Genomic DNA, 22,759 nt, shown 5'->3' on the forward strand with positions numbered 1-22,759 from the left:
TCGGACTCACAATTAGGCTTCAGAAACATAACGTCACCACACCTCAGGTCCTAAATCCTTAGCTGAGTGTTTCTAATTCTTTTTATATCAAGCAGGAACACATGTTGTGGCTTTTATGCATCTATCAACAGGTATATAAAACATGTGGAGGGTGCTGGAATAGCCAGGCCTACCAAAGAATATGCTAAGAGTGATGATGGAACTCTTTAATGATAATTTGGGCTGCAGTTAAAATTGGCCTCGGAGGGATTGTACTCAGTGGTTTCAAGTTCATATATGTGTCCAACAGAGATGTGTTATGCCCTCCACCCCCTTTGTTCTCCCTTTACACTAATCTCCCTGTTTACATACCTTTTTTTTGGTTTGAAAAAACTCCCTGTTTTGACGTATGCAGACAATGTGGCCCTCATTGCTAGAACCTTTCACTCTTTGATTTACAGATATGTTGTGTTCATGGCCACTTTATATACACAGCTGGGTCTGGAGAAATCATTCCTGAATGACTTTTTGTGGTTTGCTTTGCCCCAGGACTCCCTCATGCAGGTCTTGTCCCACCCACCCCTGAAAGGAACACACGGACACAGACCCTGCTGTATCGGGCTCCAGACACACACTGCAGGGGCACCCCTTTATTAATAACAACGTTTGAGGGCAGGACATTGCCCTTGCGCCACGTGACCACATCACATTCCTCCTTTTTCATAACAATGAAATAAGCATTTTCTCAATGCTGGTAGTGTAAACATAACAGCTTCAAACATGGTAAAATACCAAACAGGTTTTGGTCCAACATGGGCAACATCGGGTGATGTATTCTGGACCTGGTCAGTTTGAGTCTAGTCACCCATTATGTAGTCTCAGAATCATGTGGGGCATAGTCTGCCTTTTCTGCTGGGGTATCTCTTTTCGCCTGCCTTCTCGGAGTCAGGATCTTCTGCCCCGCCTGGTGCCAGCATCTTGTCTTCTACTCTGCCTCCTAGTGTTGGCTCCCCGCCCAAGGTTGCAGTCAGTGGTACCCCTTCCTCCTGTTCTCCTACCCCCTCCCTTTCTCCACGCTTAAAAAAAAACAGACTTACGAGTGACTTTTCCCCTTTGATTTGCTGCAGTCACCATCGAGCCTTGATTTAGATCACCGCCATGGGGCAGGGCTCGTAGGTGAGGGACACCTTCCCCTCTTGGTGCCAATTGCGCACCAATACAGTGTCTCCAATTGCTTTTTCAGGTGACTTTGTCTCCAATTGCTATGTCAGGTGGCCTGAGATGCCGGCGGAGGTTTTCCTCTTCATTATGTATTCTCCGGTCCCCTGATGATCTCTAATCATCAATGGTCCCTGGGGGTTTGCCCTCAACCTCTGTGAGGAGTCTCCGGGGGCATCTCTGGAAAAGTGCCTCTGGTGGGTCCACCCCTGTGGACCGGTGAGGCATTCATCTGTATTCCCGCAGGAATTGGTACGAGGTCCTTATTAGTTCATTGCCTTGACCCTGGGCTATGTGGAACACCTTATTCAATGTCCTCAGAAAATATTTGGCCTCCCCATTGGCCTTGGGCTAAACTGGCATAACCTTCCGGTGGGTGATCCTGCAGTCTTCCTGGAATTCTGCAAATCTTACCCTTGAAACAGGGTTTCATTGTCCGAGCATATAATCCCGGGGAAGCTGTGTGTTGCAAACATCTTTTCTATGACCTGAACAACGTGCTCAAACAATGTGGACTCAACTAGCTCGACCTCTGGATACTGAGACCATTGGTCTATTATCGTTAGGATGTGCATCCCCCGGCCTGTGGACCCAAAGTCTGCGTGGACAATGTCCCAAGGATGTTCACTATGAGGCACAGGCTCTTTCCTGGGCTCATTGTTGACTGCGGCAGTTGCTTGACACCAGATGCTGTTGGCAATAAACTCGTCCACTTTTGCTTCAAAGCCCGGAAACCAGACTTTCAGTCGTAGCCTAGACTTAGTCTTGGCCATTCCCTGATGGCCACAGTGTGCCAGCTCAATCGCTCTTTCCACTATTACCTGTGGTATCACCAACTTGCGTCCCCATAAGATTAGTCCTTCTTCAGTTGCTGTTAGTTCATGTCTTACCTGCCACAGCTGCACCTGGTCCTGCTGCACCTCTTGGATTCTACTGTGTGGGCAGCTTTGACCACCTCAAAACACTTGTTACAGTTTGAGGCGTCCGCCACTTCCTGGATGGAGAGTGCAACAGATTTGGCGGCCTCCACTGCCAAGTGAACATTTTCTTCGATCGCCAGCTGTTCCGTGTCCTCTTGTTCACCCTTGCTCCTCAGGTGATGCGAAAGGCAGGCCCCCAGATCTGTATGTCAGCAGCACCCCATAGTCCATTAGTGCGAGCATCCAGCATTCGATCCTCGGGGCGGCATGCATGATATCATGATGGGGAGCAGAGGTTTGTGGTCAGTTACCACTCTATCGGGTTTGTCCAATATATAAATACGAAATAGTCAGTATCCCCATAGGACAGCCAAAGCTTCCTTTTTGATCTGGGAGCAGCGTTTTCCATGTTGGTTAGAGCCTTGCATGCATACACTAACAGTCTGATCTGCCCCTGCGCATCCTGTTGTGACAAAACTGCCCCCAGCCCAACCGGGCTGGTGTCAACAATGATCTCTGACTCCTTCCTCGGATCAAGTAGTGCCATAGACTCCTTTCCTGTGAGTGCCCGCTTGATGGTTTCGAAGGCATTCTGCTCTTTCACGGTCCACTCCCACACTTTGTCCTTTCTCGTCAGCAGCTGGAGGGGCTCGGAGAGGATCACCAGGTTTGATATAAAGCGACCACAATACATCACCATCCCCAGGAAGCTTCTAATTTCTGACATGTTCCCTGGTGGACTAGCCTCCTGGATGTCACAAATTTTCTGCGGGTCCGCGGGGATGCCATTCTCATGAAATTCGAATCAGAAGAACTCTATGCTGTTATTTTAGGAACTTGCACTTCTCACAATGGAGAGTGAGCCCAAGGAGCTGAATCCTCTCTAGCATCTTCTCGAGTTGTTCCATATGCTCAGCCTTTGACGTGGCATACACTAAAATGTCATAGCTGAGGTTGATGATCCCATCGAGACCCGCCAATTCCCCACGTATCATGTTCTGGAACACTTCCATTGCGGAAGAAATCCCAAAGCTTAAGCATTTGTATTAGTAGAGGCCCTGATTGGTCTTGAAGGTGGTAATGTAGCATGAGTCCGGGTGGAGCTCCAGCTGATGGTACCCTGACCGCGGATACAGCTTTGAAAACAATCTTGCACCCTGTAGTTCCCCCACCACATCGTCAAGAGTCGGGGTAATGTGTCGTTCACTCTTGATTGCCTGATTTGGAAGTCTCATCTTGACACAAATACATACTGACCCTGGTTGCTTTGATTTGCTCACCAGGACGATTGGGGGATACCCATGGGGTTGGTCCTTCCACTCTTTGTATGATGTCCAGTCTCACCAGATTCTGCAATTCCAGTTCTTCCAGCTGTCTAAGATGGAAAGGAATCTTGCAGTGTTTCAGTGCGGTCTGGCGTACCCTTTCATCGATGTGCAGTGTGATGGGTTCACCCCTTAACTTGCCAAAGCCCTCGAACACCGTTTTGAGCCTCTCAAGGAACTTGTTGATATCTTCAGCACAAATGCTAAAGATGAAATGCTCGATTGCATGAGCCTCTTGCGCTGCGCAGCTCAGTAATGAGTGAGTACTAATGTCAATGACAAAGAACTTGGCCCTAATCTCCTTCCTTTCATGGGCCCCTTTGGTGATGAACACACCCTTGAGAGGTATCAGTTGGGTGCCATCAACTACCTAATTGATTCTGGGCTCCAGCCCACAGCTTACATGTATCATCATACTGGTGTGGGTCTCTGTTGGACTTCCCCCATTTCAATATGGGCCACAGATCCTGATGTACACGGGCAGGGCTTCCCCAAATTCAAAAGGGTCTCAGATCCTGCTCTTATGTTTCTGAGTGTCCCCTGTCCCTGTTTTGCATAATCTCCCCTTGAACAGACCTGGTGTACTCTCCTGCCAGGTACTATTCCACATAGGGTCCTTTTCAAAGTTTGAATCAAATTTAATAATTCCTCTGTTATCCCCGTTTCCTTCTTGGGATGTAGTTATCTGATTCACAAAGTTGTATAAAATTGTATAATTCCTCTGTTATCCCTGTTTACTTCTCGGGATGTCTTTTTGTGTGCCTTTTAATCCTTTTAGCTCCCTTAATGCCCCAATAACTAGTATGACCCTTTTCTTACCTTCAGGAAGTCTTGGTGTGGTCTCTGGCCTCTTCTGGAAGCAGAGTGGAGCTTCTGTGTTTCTGCCGTGATCAGTGTTCTGCCTTCTGCTGCTCCACAGCAACAGACTCCCTCTTACATCTTTGGCTGCACACGCTCTCGTTCCCAGTTTGCTTTCAGCAGTCAGGCTTCCCTTCTCTTCTCTTCTCCTCTCCATCGGCCAGGTCCCTGTCGCTTGGACCTCTTGAAGAGTCACGTCTTTCCTTGGCACTGTCTCGGCTTTCAGCCTTCGGGTACCTCGCCATGGACCTGGTGTCTCACTCTTCGCTCCTCAAGGGCTGGCTTGACACTCCATCTATCCAGTCCTGAGACCAAAAAGAACCAGCAGCAGTGAGTGATGCCAAGGAGGGACCCTGACAAATCTCAAGATACTTTTCTGCTGGAAGAAGAGAGACTGAATTTTTATTGATTTTTAAATTCCTCGGTAGGAGATTTGCTAAATACTATTTTGTTTGACTTTACTATGGAGAAGTCAGATTATGATAGCCCAACAGCATTGCTTAAACACTGGTTTCATCACAGGGGCAAGTCCTTTAACCAGATGGAGAGGATCTCTGAGAATCGAAGACATCTAGACTTAAGTGAACATCTAAGTATCAGTGTTTGTTTAAGTTGATTTCCTTTTTCCAACCCTATGGTGTTGACACGTTATTAATAAAACTAGGTGTTAGAACTCGAAATTGTTTCATGGGTTTGATTATCCGTTCAGTGATTCATGATAAGAAACCCAAAACTGTCAATCATTTACACTTTTGATACATCATGATGAATAGGCGAACATGTAAATGCATTGAAAATATATAACACACATTCTATAACCCAAATAAACTGAGCAAAATAAAATCAGTTGTGAAAAACACAGCTCCTACTGTACTTAAACATAGACACTGTCACAAATATACAGGCTTTCAATATCATGCATGCCCCATCATGCAAAGAATCCACTTGAAAAATGTTGCATCGTATCGTTAAAGACAGACCATCCCATATCCACACTCAGCGCTCACACACAACCAAAGCAAAAACACCACAAAACCAAAATGAATGTGTACGTGTTCTACATGTACCAAAAAAGGCATCTGACCAGCCTGCTGATTGCACTTTAAAAGAGAATCACTATATCAGCACTCACTCATGCCCAAACTAAACACCACATTGTGTAATACAATTTGATTTTACACATGTGCCTTTCACCACTAGCAAGTCCCCAAATATGAGACACACATACAACTACATATATTTCACAGGTCCGCACCGCACCAGTAAATTATCTGGAAACAAATACAGCTCTAATTGCATAACCCCATGAAAGCAATCCTGAAAAAAAAAACATGGAGCATAAACTCATGGTTAATGTCAGTGGAACATGATATAATGAATGGACCTCCAGCATTTAATCAGCAATTCATGGCAAAATATAATCCAAGAGATCCACAACTCTATTTGTGTATGTATTTATTTAGTTATAGTACTTAAACTTTACACATTTAAAACATCATATTAATCATAGTTATACACGTATCAATGAAATATCAGTGCAAGCCAAATTCGAGCATAGTTAATTAAATGTCTTGTGATCCGTTGACATGTGAGGCGAAACCAAATTTCAATACAGGAGCCACCCTCCTTTCCTCTTAGGCCGAGTAATCCGAAACATACATTAAACACAAGATTGTGGTCAGCGATCAAGAAATCTAAGGCAAAAGATCAAAGATGGATGGATTCCCACAGGAGACATTCCTAATATGCATAGAATATTTAAGAACTTTAATATTATAAATACTAAAAATACAAGTAATCTGAGACATGTAAATTAAAATCAATTAAGATAAATAGTGAGTGTCAACTATGGGAATCCTAGGCATTAAATATTAAAAATTATTACAATAACACACCCTAATTGACCCTACAGTAATCCTTAGGTAAAAGATTCTTGATAATGCCCCACAGTCTGTATAGAGCTAACTGTACCCTTTCGCTGTCCGAGTTAAGACAATACGTCCAAAAGGAGTCCAGTTTTATGGATTTGTAGCTATGTACAAAACTACCTAGGGTAGTCATAATGGCCGGACCTAAAAATTACACACCGTCAACGTATCTACGTGATTTTTCCATCGTGGAAAAGTCAGCCATGGAAATGTTTGCATGGGAAATGTAAGCACTACAAATGTTCGTACATTTCCTATCCGACCATCGAACAGAAAACCACCCATACATCCACCCCCACCCACACCCACAACACACCCCCAACCACACCCCCAACATACCCACACCCCCTACTTACCTTTCCTTCCTTCACGCTGTGTCCCTCCAGCGCAGTTTCCCTTTCACTTCCGTGATCGGGAACCGGCACTGCAAGGTCCTTTTCTTTCTTTTTTTTGTTTTTGGGCAGCTGCAGGGGTGTCCCCGGCATCCCCAGCTCACTATACTGTATAGTGAGCGTGGTGTCGCAGGGGACACTCCCGCAGCCACCATTGTTTTTTTTTTTCTCTTTTGGCCTGGGGGGTGTCCCCCACAACCCCTGCTCACTGTATTGAGTGGGGGACACACTCCAGCCCCATACCGAACCCGCCAAATCACTGAAACACATACCACGAAAAGTTTTACCTTTTGGTAGTTAGAACTTTTCATGGTGTGTGTTTTAGGTCTTTTGGTGGGGTCGGTCATTTTTATTCAGACATCTCCTCTGAAACCCTGTCAACAGATGTTTTGCTGTCTCCAACAAGACTTGGCTATTAAAGATCTGACAGGTCCATTCCTGACGTGGGATATTGTACCTTGCCCCACAGGTTGCCTAAAGCCGAGTTGCTTAATCCTTAATTTCAGCAAAAACCACCTAACAGCGGTGCTTGGTCACTGTATCAAGTATCTTTGTGCTGTAAGGTACAAGTGTATTACATTAGTGATACCAGCATTAGTTCTCAAGGTTGAGAGATGAGAATAATTATTGGTCCAATCCCACTGTCTTAGCTTTCTTTTAAATATTGTTGCAAGGTGGTAAGACTGGTACCATGTTTAAGCTCTGGGGTCCAAGCCACATTTGCACAAACTTATCAATGAAGTTGTTAAATTCATCACATTTAGTCAGCCTTCTTAAGTCAGCCTTCCCAAACCTTTAGGTATCGCCATTAAGGCAAGTAAGTGACATTTTGGGGCTAGAATTGGTTTTCAAGTGCAACATCCCCGGTCTAGCCATTGCCTGGCCTTTTAATGATACTAAACCAAGTTCCAACCTTAGGAACTCAATTGTTGTTGATTTTGGCAGTTTAAGTATCTTTTTCCAGAAATAGCCTTCGATACAATCAAGCCATAGCAAGTGCATCAAGACCATAGAGGACCATTGGACATAGGCATTGACTATACAGGGTAAGTACCCCTTGAAGAGCGTAGCCTGCAGTATGGTTCACAAACGTTCTGATCAGGTGGGTCAGGCCTTTAGCTTGTGTGCTTTTAGATACTTTTATGTAATGCAACGATCTGGATGGGCTCATTTCCAGACCCATGTACGGGTACCTTTCCACCTTTGCTAAAACACAGAGGCTAGTATTAAATACTGGGCATTTTATCATCTTGGGACCAGCCATCATGACCTTGGGCCTCATTACGAGTCCGGCGGTAACTGTGCCTGAAATTCCGGCAGGTTACCGCCGGACTCGTATTACCATTCGGCCTATGTGATTCCCGGAATTTCCTGGGCATTACGACCCCGGTGACCTGGGAATTCCGGAGGCGGAATTCAGTAAATCCACATTCCCATTGTGTGAAATAGGACAAAATGGAAATGGGGAAGTGGAAACACCGGCACCATCTCATGATGGTGCCGGTGTTTCCACGTCCGCCTGCAGACGGGTGGTGTTAAACCTGCCAAGTCAGACCTGGCGGGAATGACACCTCCCACCTGCAGAACTCGAGATCACCCGGTCCGGAAACAACGGTGGCGGCGGGTTCACCGCCACCGTTATTTCCAGACCGGGTGACTCGTAATGAGGCCCCTTGTTTTTTTCCATATTAATGCGTAAATCATTGGCCACAGTGTAATCCACCAACTTCTCAAACATTGCCTTTGATCCACTAAACGTATGGTTAAATAGGACAAGATCACTATGATCACTGGCCTAATCTCTAAGCTCACCCACAGCCAAAAAACAAGCATTATTTCCAGTAGAAATAATCCAAGCTAGCCTTAGAGTTCTTCCCCTGTCAAGTGTATTGTCCTGGTATGTCTCCCTCGTTTCTGCCGTTTAACATGGTAAGGCCCCACTGCCTCAGATGGTTCACCAATCATTTCCCCTTATGGCTACCACTTCCTTGGAGCATTTCACAATGTGAGCCCACTACGATAAGGCGGGTCCTGCAAGTCCTCTCGACTTCTAGCATTTAAATCGCCTCCCAGTAGTACAAATCCCTCATTCCCATGCTGAGAGGTGTTAATAAATAGCATTTCCTCCAACCTTTAGGAGGGTTATTTCCATTGATTTTAAACTAGGAGAAAAGTACAGGTTAATAATCAGTTGTATCCTCGTACTTTTTTCCATTCCATATTTCTACCCCTTGAATGTACCCGCCGTCAACTGACTTTTCACGAGAGTTGAACCGCTGGCTTATTCCAAAAATTCATCCACCAAATGGCCTGCCTTTCAGGCTTTTATTTGCCGGAATTTGATAAAGGTGGTAACCCTCAATGTGTACTGTACAATCGAGCCATGTCTCCTACAATAAAAATGCATCATATTTAGATCCATCAGATTGCAGGAGATGTCTATGGCCCTGTGTGTTTCAAGTGATGATCCTAATTGGTCAGTTATGGCCCATCAGAGGGCTTTTGCTCACAATACTTTGTTTGGGGGAACCCAGTAAATCTCCTCCTGACCCAATGGGTGACAGGGGTGTTGCCCAGTTAACGGGTTGAGGTGTACCAGGCCAAACGACCCTCTTTTTCACCCAGACGGTGCCAACCCTCTACCATACTGTCCCATTGGGTCCGAGCTGTTTCTCTCAGGGGATTCTTGCTTAGAGCCACACTCAAGTAATTTCAACCCCAAATCATCAAGAGCATCAACATTAGCACACAATAGAGCTGCCATCACAGGGGAGGCAAATCGCAGCAAAACCCAAGTAGAACTACTATCCGACTTATGCTAAGCCAAATATGTAATTTCTGCAGATGTAACAGTGGACAACCAAGGAATTAGTTGCCCATAGCTGGAGCAGTGTAGACCTGTTCAAGAAAGTGCTATATGCTGTGTTGTGTGACTCCTGGAGCTTGACGAGACATCCAGGCTTAATTAGTCCGATCTCAGGACAGTAAGTTCTAATGGTTGGTTTGGTAGCTATCCCATCCCCTTTCACGTTGCTATTCTCGGTGACCAAACCCTGATTAGAGCCCAAGTCTCACGGAAACATGACTCGTGGCGTTGACCTCTCACTTCACTTAGCAAACTGTCCTTTCCCGTACCAATCCTCCCGAAGCAATTTCGATTACAGGACATGTTAACAGTAATATGAGCTTGCTTTGGTAACCAATGCTCATCCCTGTCCTTCGAGTTGCAATACAAAACTGTAGCCTCATCCTCATTTTCATGGGACTTTGCTTTAGGCTTGGAGAGGGCGCACCAGTCCATAGAACCCTGCAAGATTACCGTCCTTCTGGATCCATCTGCTAAGGTATTTTTTAAATAATTTTTTGTCTAGCAGGTAAACCAGCTTGATCTGCTCCAACCGTATCCAATGTCCTGGTTGTGTTTTTGTGGATGGGTGCAGTGTTGGAAAAAAATTAGTTTAGTTAACACTATGGGCCTCATTACACGGAAGGCGGTGAGCCATGGCGCTATTAGCGCCATGGCTCATGCTGGTAAAATACCGGCACCACCTTGGCGGAAAGGGGATTTTCCGCCCCATTCCAAGGTTGGTGGGGCGGTAAATCCCCCTTCCGCCATTGCCCTTCCGCATTCCCATTTCTGCCCCATAGGGCTCTATGGGAATGGGGAAGGCGCTAATTACGGCACCGCAATTTTGCGGTGCCATAATTAGCTCTGAGGTCCCTTAGCGGGTTGGTTTTTAACGCCTGCAAAAAGCAGTCATTAAAGCACCAACCCGCTAAGGGACCTCGTAGTAAGGCGGTAATGGTTAACGGTCACCGTTACCATTAACGGTGGCCGTTAACCATTACCGCCTTCCGTGTAATGAGGCCTTATGTCCTTAGTCGTTCTCCTCATAAGGATTTTATTGGCGACAGGTAGTGTGGATATTTCCATTAATGAAATTTCTGCACACAAGGCATCAAGAGCATCTTCTTCTTTTTTGGCTGTGATATTGACAGAATCTTGGGACCTCCATTAAAGCTCAGTATCGTCCAGGATATATAAACCCTAGCATCCACTTATCCTTGTTCTTCACCATCACTCTGGGCCACCCTTGTGTCAAGAATGACTGGTGCCTTTTTCATAGGAGTAGCCAAGTTCACTGGCCCACAACTCAGGATCCTGGGGCCGTGATTTATCGGCCCGGGGGAAGTGCCCCAATAGCTTTCATTACCCTGGCCAGTGACTGCTTCATTATACCCTGGTCCTTGGCGAATTTAGAGCACAGCGACAATACTGCATCTCATTTTACAGAAATATCTTTTAGTTAAGAGTTGGAGAACCCATCAAACCCATCGAACTTTAAAGATGCATTAACCCACTGTGATGTTGTCACTGTGTTTTCAATGTTGTTCAGTAATTCAAGATTTAGGCTGGATGAAAATTTACCTGGCAATTCATCACAGTTTGCTTGCTTGGCAATCCCTATTGAATTACGTTGTAATGTTCTGTACAGGTTCAAAGGGGAGCCGTTGTTGTCCAACGAATGGGTTGACCCGGACAGTAATGCAAAGCAATCCCCAGTTGTACTAAAATGTGCAGCAACAGGCGAGACACCACCTTCTGTAGAATCCCGCTGGGCTCATGGAAGTCCAGAATAAGCAAAGGTGTTTATCTGCTTATTACCTCCCTTAGTCATAGACTCATTTTGCAGCCATATGAAAATGCCAGTGATTCTTGTTTGGGTGACCAGGGAACACACTCGTTGAGGCCATGGTCAGTCTTCCCTTTTTTTGTCTTGGGAACGTCTTTTTGAAGTTTGCAGGTCAGCACAGGGCTACGCAGCCATTTCCCTTTCTGCGCTACTTCACTGCACAAGCAGCTCGGCAGGTATTCTTCAATTTCATTGTTTTGGCCGAGTACTTTATGTCCAGTTGTACTTCAGAATGGCTAACAGCAAGTGTCGACACACTGCATTAAGCTGTACGATGTAAATAAGCTGAGAGACCGGTAGGGCGATTTCGAAGTCTCCCTGTACAGAAATGGTTTATAGCGGTTCTTCATATAATGTGAACAGAATAACAGCCTTACCTTTGCCACTCACCCAATAGCTTCATGGGCATCCACGGGAGTATCAGCCACCAAACAGGGAGCTTTGTGATCGCAGTTGTGCACCCACTCCATGTCACCAAGTCATTCCCACTCCGCCACTATGACATTTACCCGTCAGTCAAGTAAATAAGGTAAGGGGGATTCCATGGCTCATCGGCCCGCAGTCACCACCCTCAGTTCAAATTCCTAATATAGTGAAATCAGCCACGCTGAGAGATTTAGCCCAAGGACTGTTTTTCTTTAAGTTAATGAAAGAAACTTCCACCCGCAAATGTTCAAGCAGAACAAGACGCCAGAACACAGGCTCACCGGTGAGGTGCGCTGGCAATTCGTTTAGAAACTGTGCGGTTCGACTCCTGGTAGCACGGTCTCCTTAAGTGCAATGTGGAGTGGCTGTCGGGCCCCTTCGCCCTTCGCATCTAAACACTCAAACACTCGTCCGCACTCTGCCTTAGCTGCGCCAGATGGACTGTTTTTCAAGGCTCCATCTCCTTTGGTGATTACTGCAAGTGTAGACAGACTCCAATCTGTCACGGCAAGAAAAGGCACTTCTGGGTTCAAACACTCATCCGTACTCCCACAGATCCACAACTATATATATATGTTTATAACACATCAGTTAATGATATGAAACATTAAATGACTGATGCAAATCACCAGGCATTCACCCCTAAAAAACAGTACACAGAATACACTTTCATATGAACCGTCATGGATGACCACACACAGAAATGAATACAAAAGGGCACGTATATTAATATTTAATGTACGAGGTTTGTCAATAAAGATACAGAAAGTTCTCCAACGATTCTTCAGACTATAAAATATTCATAACACATCTTCGAACTGTACAAAAACATCAGATTACTTCTCATTCACAGATCTAACTATGAGCAAAGCATTTTTTTTAAAGTTGCAACCCACATATTTATCAAGTCACTTATATGTATGCGCATAAACACATCTTCAACTCATCAGTAAAGGCAAACCGTGTCTGTTTACAATATTTATTCAAAACAACATAAAGCAAAGGCGCACAATGTGAAATGAGTAAAATATGAAATGATGCAGTGTTAGTGTAACATGTATCTTTTAGTAGGAAGCATTAAATAAGTTATTAGCAATAAAATGTAGGTTACTCATCAACAGTTTGTAAGCACTGAACAAACAATCAGTGTGTACATAGGAAAAATATTTAAAACATTAAAGTAGACTAGTTGAAAAACTTGCAAAACATTAACACGTAATCTGTGTTAATAAATGCAAAGAACCAGCTCCTTTCATATGCAAATGTATGATTACCCCAGTTTACCTGCAGAACTTAAAAAACAAAACCCCTGGAGGTTGAAAGGATTTGCAGTGTTAACAATACACTAATGTTGAGGCTTTTGATGCAGGAGAGTGGTTCATTGCAATTATGGTATTACAAAACCAAGCAAACCTTAGAGGTTACAGATGCAAATGATGTTCACCATTGTGACACTCAAAAACCCACTTAGATGCATTGCAAATACAGATTGTATAACACACACATCAGACATAGATAACACCCTACCTTAAAACAACATCACAATGACCACCAACACTATTCCCACTAAACACGTAAGTGTACAACCTTACATTGCAAAAGATCCCCAAATAACTTGAATATCTAAAGCCCAATACAATTGCTCACACAAGGACATCCCCACAAGACACACTCCCAACATTGATGCATCCACCATATCTATAACACTTACACCTCCAAACGCCATCTGGTCTGCATATACTGAGAACCTGCACTCTTGGTGGTGAGAATGTGTTCAAGTCCCAAACCACAAACATTTACCAATAGTCACAAAACACATCCATCCTCATGCATAGTACAATTACAAAGAGCAATCCACATACGTTCAAATTAAGGGAAAACTGTATGCAAAGCAACATGCACCAAAGCCAATAGAGCATTACAACTCTGCACACTGACAGACTCAACACAATACACAACTGCAATAAACACTTCATCTTCTTCTATTATCACCACTACAGTTGGCCTAACACTGCATAAACACAAAACATCTCAAACCACACACTCCTCCACACACTGACTAAGGGCTAGATACACACAATTGTTCCACACTTTATTTATATTTCAAAAAACCCTACAAGTGCCTGAATTAAAAACGAATAAAGCCTACCTGGACATAAACATAGATGACCCATTGTTCATAAATAACATCACGGTGACTGAAGTGAATGCAAAGATGTAATGCCAAACAATGCAAGAACACAAATTCATCTTAATGCAAAAGGAAATAAGATCTTAAATACCCCACTAAAAACGCTTCTCGTGCTCATATTCAATATTAATTCCTAAGGTTGAAAGAATGTTCAATTATTGACACTGTTCTAGCTATGAAGCCACACATTTCTGTTGTATGTAAAATTGAGAAGAGTCTCTAATGTTCAAGGACTATCAGCAATGAATGGTGATGTTCCAAGAACCCTTGAAATATTTTTTTATTTCATTTCATACTTCTTAGTACATGTTGTCCTTCTATGCCTACTGCATGCTGGTTGTCTGTCTATTTTGATCCATATAGTTGTACCGGAGGTTGGAAGGCACTATGACCTGAATGTTTCTAAGTGCTCTGAAGACCACACATGATTTAGAAAGAACATATCTAAAAAGAGAGGACACATTACACTATGAATAAAAGAGGAGACTTTACCTTGTTTCTGGAAGACAAAAGATCAGAAATGTGTCTGATGGGGAAAGGACTTTTCTACACCCAAAACAGTGATAGATAAGCCACCATCTCTGGCTTTCTGGAATCTCAGAAGGTGCACCTTTAATTGCTTAGAGAATCTCAGAAGCTGCAGTGACACATTTTCAACACAATATTTCTTCAGATAGATTGGAGTGGAGCAGAGCCATGTAATATTGTATGTATCATCACCAGAAGTTTAAACTTTATATTGCCACTAACAGGAAGCCAATTAAGTTGTTTCATGATAAGAGAGATGATCCCATCTATGGCTGTTAGTCGAGTCTGTTACAATGGTCAATCTTAGAACCAGAGCCAGAGTCATTTTGAACAAAATGTCTCTCCAGATACACTGGAGCAGAGCCATGCAATGTATTGTGGATCATCACCAGACATTTAAACTCTACCTGGCACTAACACAAAACCAATGAAGTTGTTTTAAGATTAGAGAGCTATGTTCCCATCTACTGTTGTTAGCAATTAAGCTAGTGGCTACCTTTTGAAGAGCTGAAGTTGGTGACTCTCTTGTTTGGTACTCTGTGTTACAATAGTCAATCTTAGAACCAGAGCCAGCATGGCACAGTGTTTTTATGACAGTAGCAGCTTTAGTTACATAAGGACCATTAGATGGTAGTTGATTGAACTAATAAGACTACTGATTTGACAAGTCATTGATAAAGTACTATTCAGAATCATGCCTAACAAGTTCACTAACATGTCTACTCTATCAGAGATCTTTCTGGGACAGTTAGCTAAATGAAATTCCTGGGACGTGAGATTTGTTCCATCGTATTGATTAGTGAGGGATAATAGGAAGCTTAGTTTTGGCCTGGTTTAATCCTAACCAGTTTACTGACATCCAGTTACAGATATTGTAAAAGGTGTGTTGGATAAAGCTAAAATGATCCTTTGAGGTGAAACACTATTTGGGCATCGGCATAGCTTTGAGCATCCACACCAGCATCCATCAAAAGGTTGTGCACAGGTTTAACATAAATATCAAATAATAAATGAGACCTGCACTATCCTTGTCGTATGCCACAGGTCAAAGTCTCCGGAAATGAACAAAGAATCTTCACCTTGCTAGACCTTTCATTTGAAAAGGCTTCAATCCATCAACATGCCAAGTCTGAGATGGATGCAACCTCCTTCCTGATTTTTAATAAGAACTGATGATCTAGCTTGTCAAATGCTGCGACTGTGGTGTATTACCTTGTACTTTGCATTTGTATTTTTCAATTGGTCGTATATTTTTCATTTCATATTGTCCCTCTGACCTTACCATGTGTTAGTGTGATGGAGTATTGAATGTTATATATTTTTCACTAAACAATTGATTTTAGTAAAAGAAACTGTATTCTAATGGTTTTAAAAACAGAGAAGGTTCACACTGCACCCGAATAAAAACTAAAGAAAATACATGTGTACAGAATGCATGCGTGTAATATACGTGGTAATACAAGTGCCATTAATTAAAACAATCATCTCACAATATACAGATATTAACTTTATCTGTATAACTACTAAAGAAAACCAATTGAACAGAAACAATCATCTAACTATGCACAGATCTTCATTTTATCAGTGTATTGCCGTAGACAGCATGAGTGGGAAGCACTTAAAGGCTAACACAGGGAAGTACCTCTTAATAAGTGTATATACAAAATCAAGAAGGATTATTTAATAAATAGTATGTGTCTACGGTTCGCAATGTTTCAAGGTTCCCACGTTATTTCCAGGGTTTCCATGTCAAAGGTCCTCTTCAGCCAACAATGGGCTTAGCAGAGTCTTAGGTTCTCTTCCAGAATTCTGAGAGAGAGATGCTTGCTCAACAGCAGTCTACTTTCCCAAATTTCTAGGGTGGGCATGAGGAGTTTGCTGTTAGTTGACAACCACCCTGTTCTAGGGGTCTGCACTTCAGTGTTCACTCTTCATTTCTATCCCTGTTGTAGACCCACTGTCTCTTAGAGGGACCTCCCTCTTTCATAAATTGTCCCACCTCTGTCCCACCTCTCCTGAATGGGTTGATTTGGTCTGTTGGAACTTCTTCCCTTCATCCTTCTCAAGGCTTGTACGTCTATCATATGCAAGCTTTATTTCGGCTACTGACATAGAAGAACATGCCTTTACATTAAATTGAAGACATGTACAAGATACAAAATACTGTCAAATACAGACAACATGCCAAATCAGTCTCAATTCCATAGCTAGGTAAATCCATCAAAACAGTTTGAGGTGAATATTGTTCCTATGTTGATACTGCATAACCATGTCAGTAATAACAGATTTTAAAATATATGGTCTGAATACAAACATTTAAATCACACTTACAATATAGTAAAATATGAAAAACAAATGTCTATTTCATATGTCAAAAGGTAATTTTTGAAGTGCTGGTCTAAACAGTCATGCCTTAAGAATTACTAGCATTTATTTAAGTATTCTAATAAGCCTGTTGACAAATATTAATTATGGCTAAATAAAAATACTATCCACAATCTAGCCCTAATTGTTTTGAGTCTTATGCTCAATTAAACTGCCCAAGTGCAGTGCCTGACACATGCATATTTGACTGCTTCTGATATTTTTCTACCTCTGTCTTTAACTATGTAAATATGTAAGACTTCTGTCTGTGCCCACAAGCTTTGTGTAACTGGTTTGTAGTGCTCTGATGCCTGAGGGGTTGTGTGCGCTATGCAAATGAAAAGAAATACAAAATATTCCAATTGCCACACTTAAATACTTGGGTTGTAATTAGTCTCTGATGACCTGGGTGGTGAACTTGGATGGTAATAGTGTTATCTTGTCACGCCACTCAAAGGGGATATATGACTTGTAAGGCCCATGTGAATGGACCATGCTCTCCAAAATGGCAGCAGACCATCTTCAGTATAACTCCTTTGTGGTGACAATCCTGGAGAGTCGGCAGTTCCTGGCCCCTAGAATGCATTGCCAAGCAGAGAACAGTTTCTTGCACCCTGTCTATATTACGCTCTCTCTTCTTTAACTACTCAATGCCGCCCACAAATTGTACACTCTTCACCTTCCCTTCCATCCTCCCTTCTTCTCCCCTGGGTTGTCTTGTCTTCTCAATGTCCAGGCTTTTCTCCTTCTCCTCGCTTTACCCATCTCTTGTTCTTTGACCCTCCTTCACTCTCTGCTTCCCTTCATTTTCATCTCTTTAGCTCTCTTCTCCCTACTACAAGTCTGGTCCACCTTTTTCGCTTCATATGCCCCCTATTCTCCAGGGCTATTCCTGCTTCATGGTCAGTTCAGATTTCTTAAGAGAAAAAATCTGCTGCGGATCAATAGGCCTTCCTTAAAGGAACATAGTATTTAAGGGGTCCCTGAAATTGTCCCCTACTCTGAAATGGGGACCTTGTGGGGTTTGGTCAGGGGATATTCTCCATACCATCCCCAGACAAATTAGCCACTTGCTTGTGTACACCCTACTAGATGTCTTCAGTGCCAAGCAAGGAGATGTGTCTTAATCAAGACAAATATTAACATATTATAGTTGTGGTTGAGGATGCATAGCTAAGGTTATATGAAACATTGCATAGGAAAATTAAACTATGTTTCCAACTTTAGATTTTATTTTTCTCCATCCAATGTCATCAGATTAGTCATGCAACTGATCTGGCCCGATCCGAACACTCATGCCAACATAGATGGAGTTTCATCAAGGGTTTTTTGCACCAAATAAATTACTAAAACAATGCATTTTGATGTTCATAAACCCAGACAAAACATGCATTGGGCACGTACACCAAAGAATAAGGAGGGAACTCTGGGGTACAACTGAACCATAGTGTGTGTAGATCTGACCCTCAACTAAACTCAATATTAACCACAAAGTGTTCAGGTAAAATGAGGTAGCTTGCAGTGATAGACCTCTCACATCTAACACAACCTTGGAAAACCATTTACCAAATACACTTTATTTTAAACCAAAATTAATTTAAGTTATCAAAAATAGAACATTAATACAATATCATTACATATAAAACATTACACAAATGTCTATTTTAATATCAGATCATGTGACGTCTATTGGATGATAGGCACATAGAATTGTTGACGGCCACTACCTCAACATGTTTTTGTTCATCTACCCTATAATTGGAGAACCTTCCTCCGGAGCTAGATTTAAAGTCAATAGACACTATTTAGTACATTTCTGTTCAGTAAGGTTTTCCATACACAAATTGTATGGCCTCCATTTCTTCTCCCAATAAGCTTGTGATCCCCACATTCTCGGGGTGAACTTGGCGCTTTCTCCTGGATTTCGCAGTGCTGTTATAGCTTAGTTGAAAAAAATCACATCACCATCTTCCGAGTTGTTTCTGGGTCTCAAATCCAGTTATATATTCAAGGTTGGAAGCTTCCACGTTTATTGCTCACATGATTGCCAGCTTGAACGCAGCATACTATGGGTTCCAAAAATTGATGGAAGTCAATCAGTGAGCTTGGACCTCCTTGTCCTCTCGGACCTTGGTCTTGTTGCCAATAATACCGGAACTTCATGTGCACATTTGTAGAAAAGTAAGCGACATATCGAGGGCTCCGGTATAGTCACCTGTAACACATACATTTTGGCTCAGGTTTCAGATATGTTTTGAACACACAGAGCTACTTCCCCATATTAGTGCAACCAATAAAGGCACTTAAATAGTTTAAGGAATAGGCAGTAGTGCTGGAGGGAGAACATTAAATGTAAAATACAACAGCATGAAAAAGACAGCACCTAAGCAAACAATAATCTGCCACATCCCATACCCAATATTGCAAGATCAGCAATGCAGAGTTAAAAATATACCACATAAAAAAAAGAATCCATCAAATCTGACACATAGTAGAGTCAGAGGAACAACATGAAATGAAAAATATACCACAAATTAAAAAATACATAGTGCAACACACAAGATAATTTGCCTCACCAACACGCAGTAGGCATACAGGGACAACACAACCATGAAATATAAATATGCTAGGATATGGAAAAATATACCACACAATGTATAAGATAATCCACCTCCTTCTCCACCGCAAACACACAGGCAGATCACACAATAATGAATACACTGCAAAACAGCAGAATCTGCTGGCCCAACACACACACTCACAACATGTGTTCTAAATATGTTTTCTGTATGAACAGACTTCCAATTATACATTTTCTAGTCACCATTCCAATGAAGAATCTATAAGTCATTGATATGGATGTGAAAGTGGTCCGCTTTAGGCACATATGATCCTTCATTAACCAGAGGGACTTGGAGAGGGACTTGTTATAAAGAAGGTTAAGGGATGGTTTCCACATCTCTTACGAGGGGCCATTGACCATCAGAAACGTATCTTCACCAGACACACTTCTGGGGATAGTGAAAGACAAGCTTTTGAGGGGAAAAGACACTGGGCAGGATAGCGGGCCCCTTCGGGACACCTCCCATTGACAATTTCATAAAATCAACCCTGATGAGGTACTGAAGAAGGAGCAGGGGAACTACCATCTCACTCTCCACCTGTTCTATTCCTGGAATAACTCAATGAGTGGTTGGCTTGATCCTGAACACTGCTTGGTGACTTTGGCAAAATTTGGTCAAGTGGTGGACTTGGTCTTTGGACTGGGGAAAGGGGCTTATTTGCCAAAGCTGGACACAGAGTTGAAATTCTGCCTTCTGCGTGTGCTCCATGACAGCTTTCCCTTGCTGGGTTTCCAGTGGAAGAGGTAGTTGTATTTTGACAAGTGCATGCCTATGCAGTGTGCAGTATCATGGATGACGTGAAAATGAACGGAGAGGTGCCTAAGTGCATTACTTGGATGATTTCCTCTTTTTGGGCAGAACAGGTTCTCGGGGTTGTGATGTGGCATTGACTTCCTTACAGCAATTGATTGGACAGCTGAAGTTGTCTCTGGTGCTGGAGAAACCCCAGGGGCCAGAGCAAGTGTTGCCATTTCTTGGGATTGAGATTGATAGCCCCAGGTTTAGCTGCAGGTTGCCCAAGGACAAATTGGAGAGTTTAGTAGCAGAAATGGAGGATAATTTGGTAAAGTAGAAGACTACCTTTGAGAAAGTGCAACAGCTTTTGGGTAAATTGAATTTTGTATTGATGGTGATCTCTGTGGCCAAGGTCTTTGCTAGAAGGTTGAATTGGTTGATGGCAGGAGTGGCATAGAGGTATCATTACATAAGGCTCAGCGCTGCCCTCAAAGAAGGAATCTGCATTGCAATCTAGGATTTAATGGTGTTAGGCTATGGAGGGCCCCATGGGTTACCAGAGCCAAGCAAAAGCTATATACTGATGCTTCAGATTACAAATGGTTTGGAGTCATTTTGGGGAAGAGTAATACACTCTGCTGTGGCCTATGTAGATGCGCAAAAAAGAAAAGACTAAAAACATAATGGCCTTGCAACGTTTTCCTATTGTAATCTGGGGTCAAATATAGCCTCTGAATGTCAGAAATAAAAAGACCAGGGCAGTATTTAGGAGTGAAGCTGACTGGTGCTACCCATTGGAAAATGCAGGCCAGTCACAAAACACTTCTGTTTCTGACTTAAGACCTAGGACATGAACAGAAATGTGCCTCTTGAAACTTTACCAGAATGAACAGGCGCTCACGTGAACAAAAATTTGCCTGGAAACTTAAAAGTGCTGGATGGGCCCAATGCATGGCAAAAGACATATGTGGTTGAAAATTCTGGTTTCCTAAATACATGGAAAGCTACACTTTCTACTTAAAGAGACAGATGGCAGAGCGTGTACCTTATCTTTAATGCAGCACAATACTGTGATCCAGAAATCTAAAGTGAAGCAAAGCAGTGTGCATTTGACATCATTCAAAAGGAGAGGCCTACTTGTGGTAGAATTGAACACTCATGCTCTCTGTTAACTGGCCTATTTGGTGAAATTCTGAATGTACCTCGAGGTTATTATTGTGGAAGCAAAAATGATATGTTATGAATAACAGGTTTGAATGCAATTTACTATACAAATGTTTAAACACAATGCTCTGCAAAATGTCAAAAGGTAAAAACCTTTGGTTGATCTAAAGCTGTACTTTGAGAAGCATGGATGAAGAGGGGCATTTCCACTGAAATGAAACTGTGACCCATGACCTGTTAGTTATGATATAAGACATTTGTAACGCGCCTATACACAAGTGTTTCAAGGCGCGACGAGGCAGGGAGGGGGGACAAAGGGAAGGCAGACAACGATCCTACTAGGCCAAGTGTCATTCAGATCACGCAAGTGCATGGGCAGAGGGGGAAGGGAAAGTGAAAGGGGAAAGGGAGAGGGGAAAGTGCAGTACAGGGGCAGTATAATAACAGGATAAATAATAAGGGCCAGATGGTGGCAAGTGCAGGGTAAGTGCAGACAAGTGCTGGGGGGGACTGTAGGGATACAGAGAGAGTCCCGCAGTGCAGTGGTTGCCAAGGGAGGCAGTGCAAGGGGAGAGTGGCTGGGCCAGGGGCCAAGATCGGTGAGAGTGGCCCAGTTGCAGATTCAGTGCAGTTTCAGACAGGAATTTAGCAGGGGAGAGGAGGAGAGAAAGCAGAAGCAAAGAGGAAGGTTTTGAGGTGTTTCCGGAACCAGAGATGGTTCTCCTCAAGTTTCAAGGAGGCAGGAAGGCTGTTCTAGAGGGAGGCCCCTGCCGCGGAGAGAGATCTACCCCCAACTCGTTGCTTGGAGAAGCGGCTGACGCTGAGGGAGTTGGAGGCGGATGAGCGAAGAGCTCGAGAAGGAAGATATTTAGGAAGAGAGAGTTGAAGGTATTTTGGCCCCAAGCCCCAGAAGGCATTGTGGACAATGCAGAGGGTTTTGAACTTAATCCTCGCAGCCACAGGATGCCAGTACAGAGATTTCAGACCTGGAGAGATACGGTCCCTGGGCTTGAGTCCAAGGACAAGTCTCGCAGTCCTGTTCTGGATGAGTTGCAGAGGGCGGAGAGTAGAGGCAGGAAGATTTAGATAGAGGCTGTCACAGTAGTCCAGCTTAGAGAGAACCAGGGTTCTGGAGACATTGAGCTTCTGGGGGAAGGAGAGGAAAGGAAGAATACCTCCTGAGGAGATGCAGCTGGTAGTGTGACTTCTTAGAGATGTCAGATATGTGAGGAGAGAAGGAGAGTGTGGAGTCGAAGATGACCCCGAGGTTTTTTGCCTTACAGGTAGGAGCAGGAAGGGGGCCAAGAGAGGCTGGCCAGAGAGCTGCAGGGAAGGAGGGAGTGGGTGTGCCGATGAGTAGAATCTCAGTCTTACTTGCATTAAGGCAGAGGTCATTGGCGGGCTCTCTAGGAG

This window comes from Ambystoma mexicanum, chromosome 7q (genome assembly GCF_040938575.1).
Source record: "Ambystoma mexicanum isolate Mex_15411 chromosome 7q, UKY_AmexF1_1, whole genome shotgun sequence".
In the NCBI taxonomy this organism is placed as follows: domain Eukaryota; kingdom Metazoa; phylum Chordata; class Amphibia; order Caudata; family Ambystomatidae; genus Ambystoma; species Ambystoma mexicanum.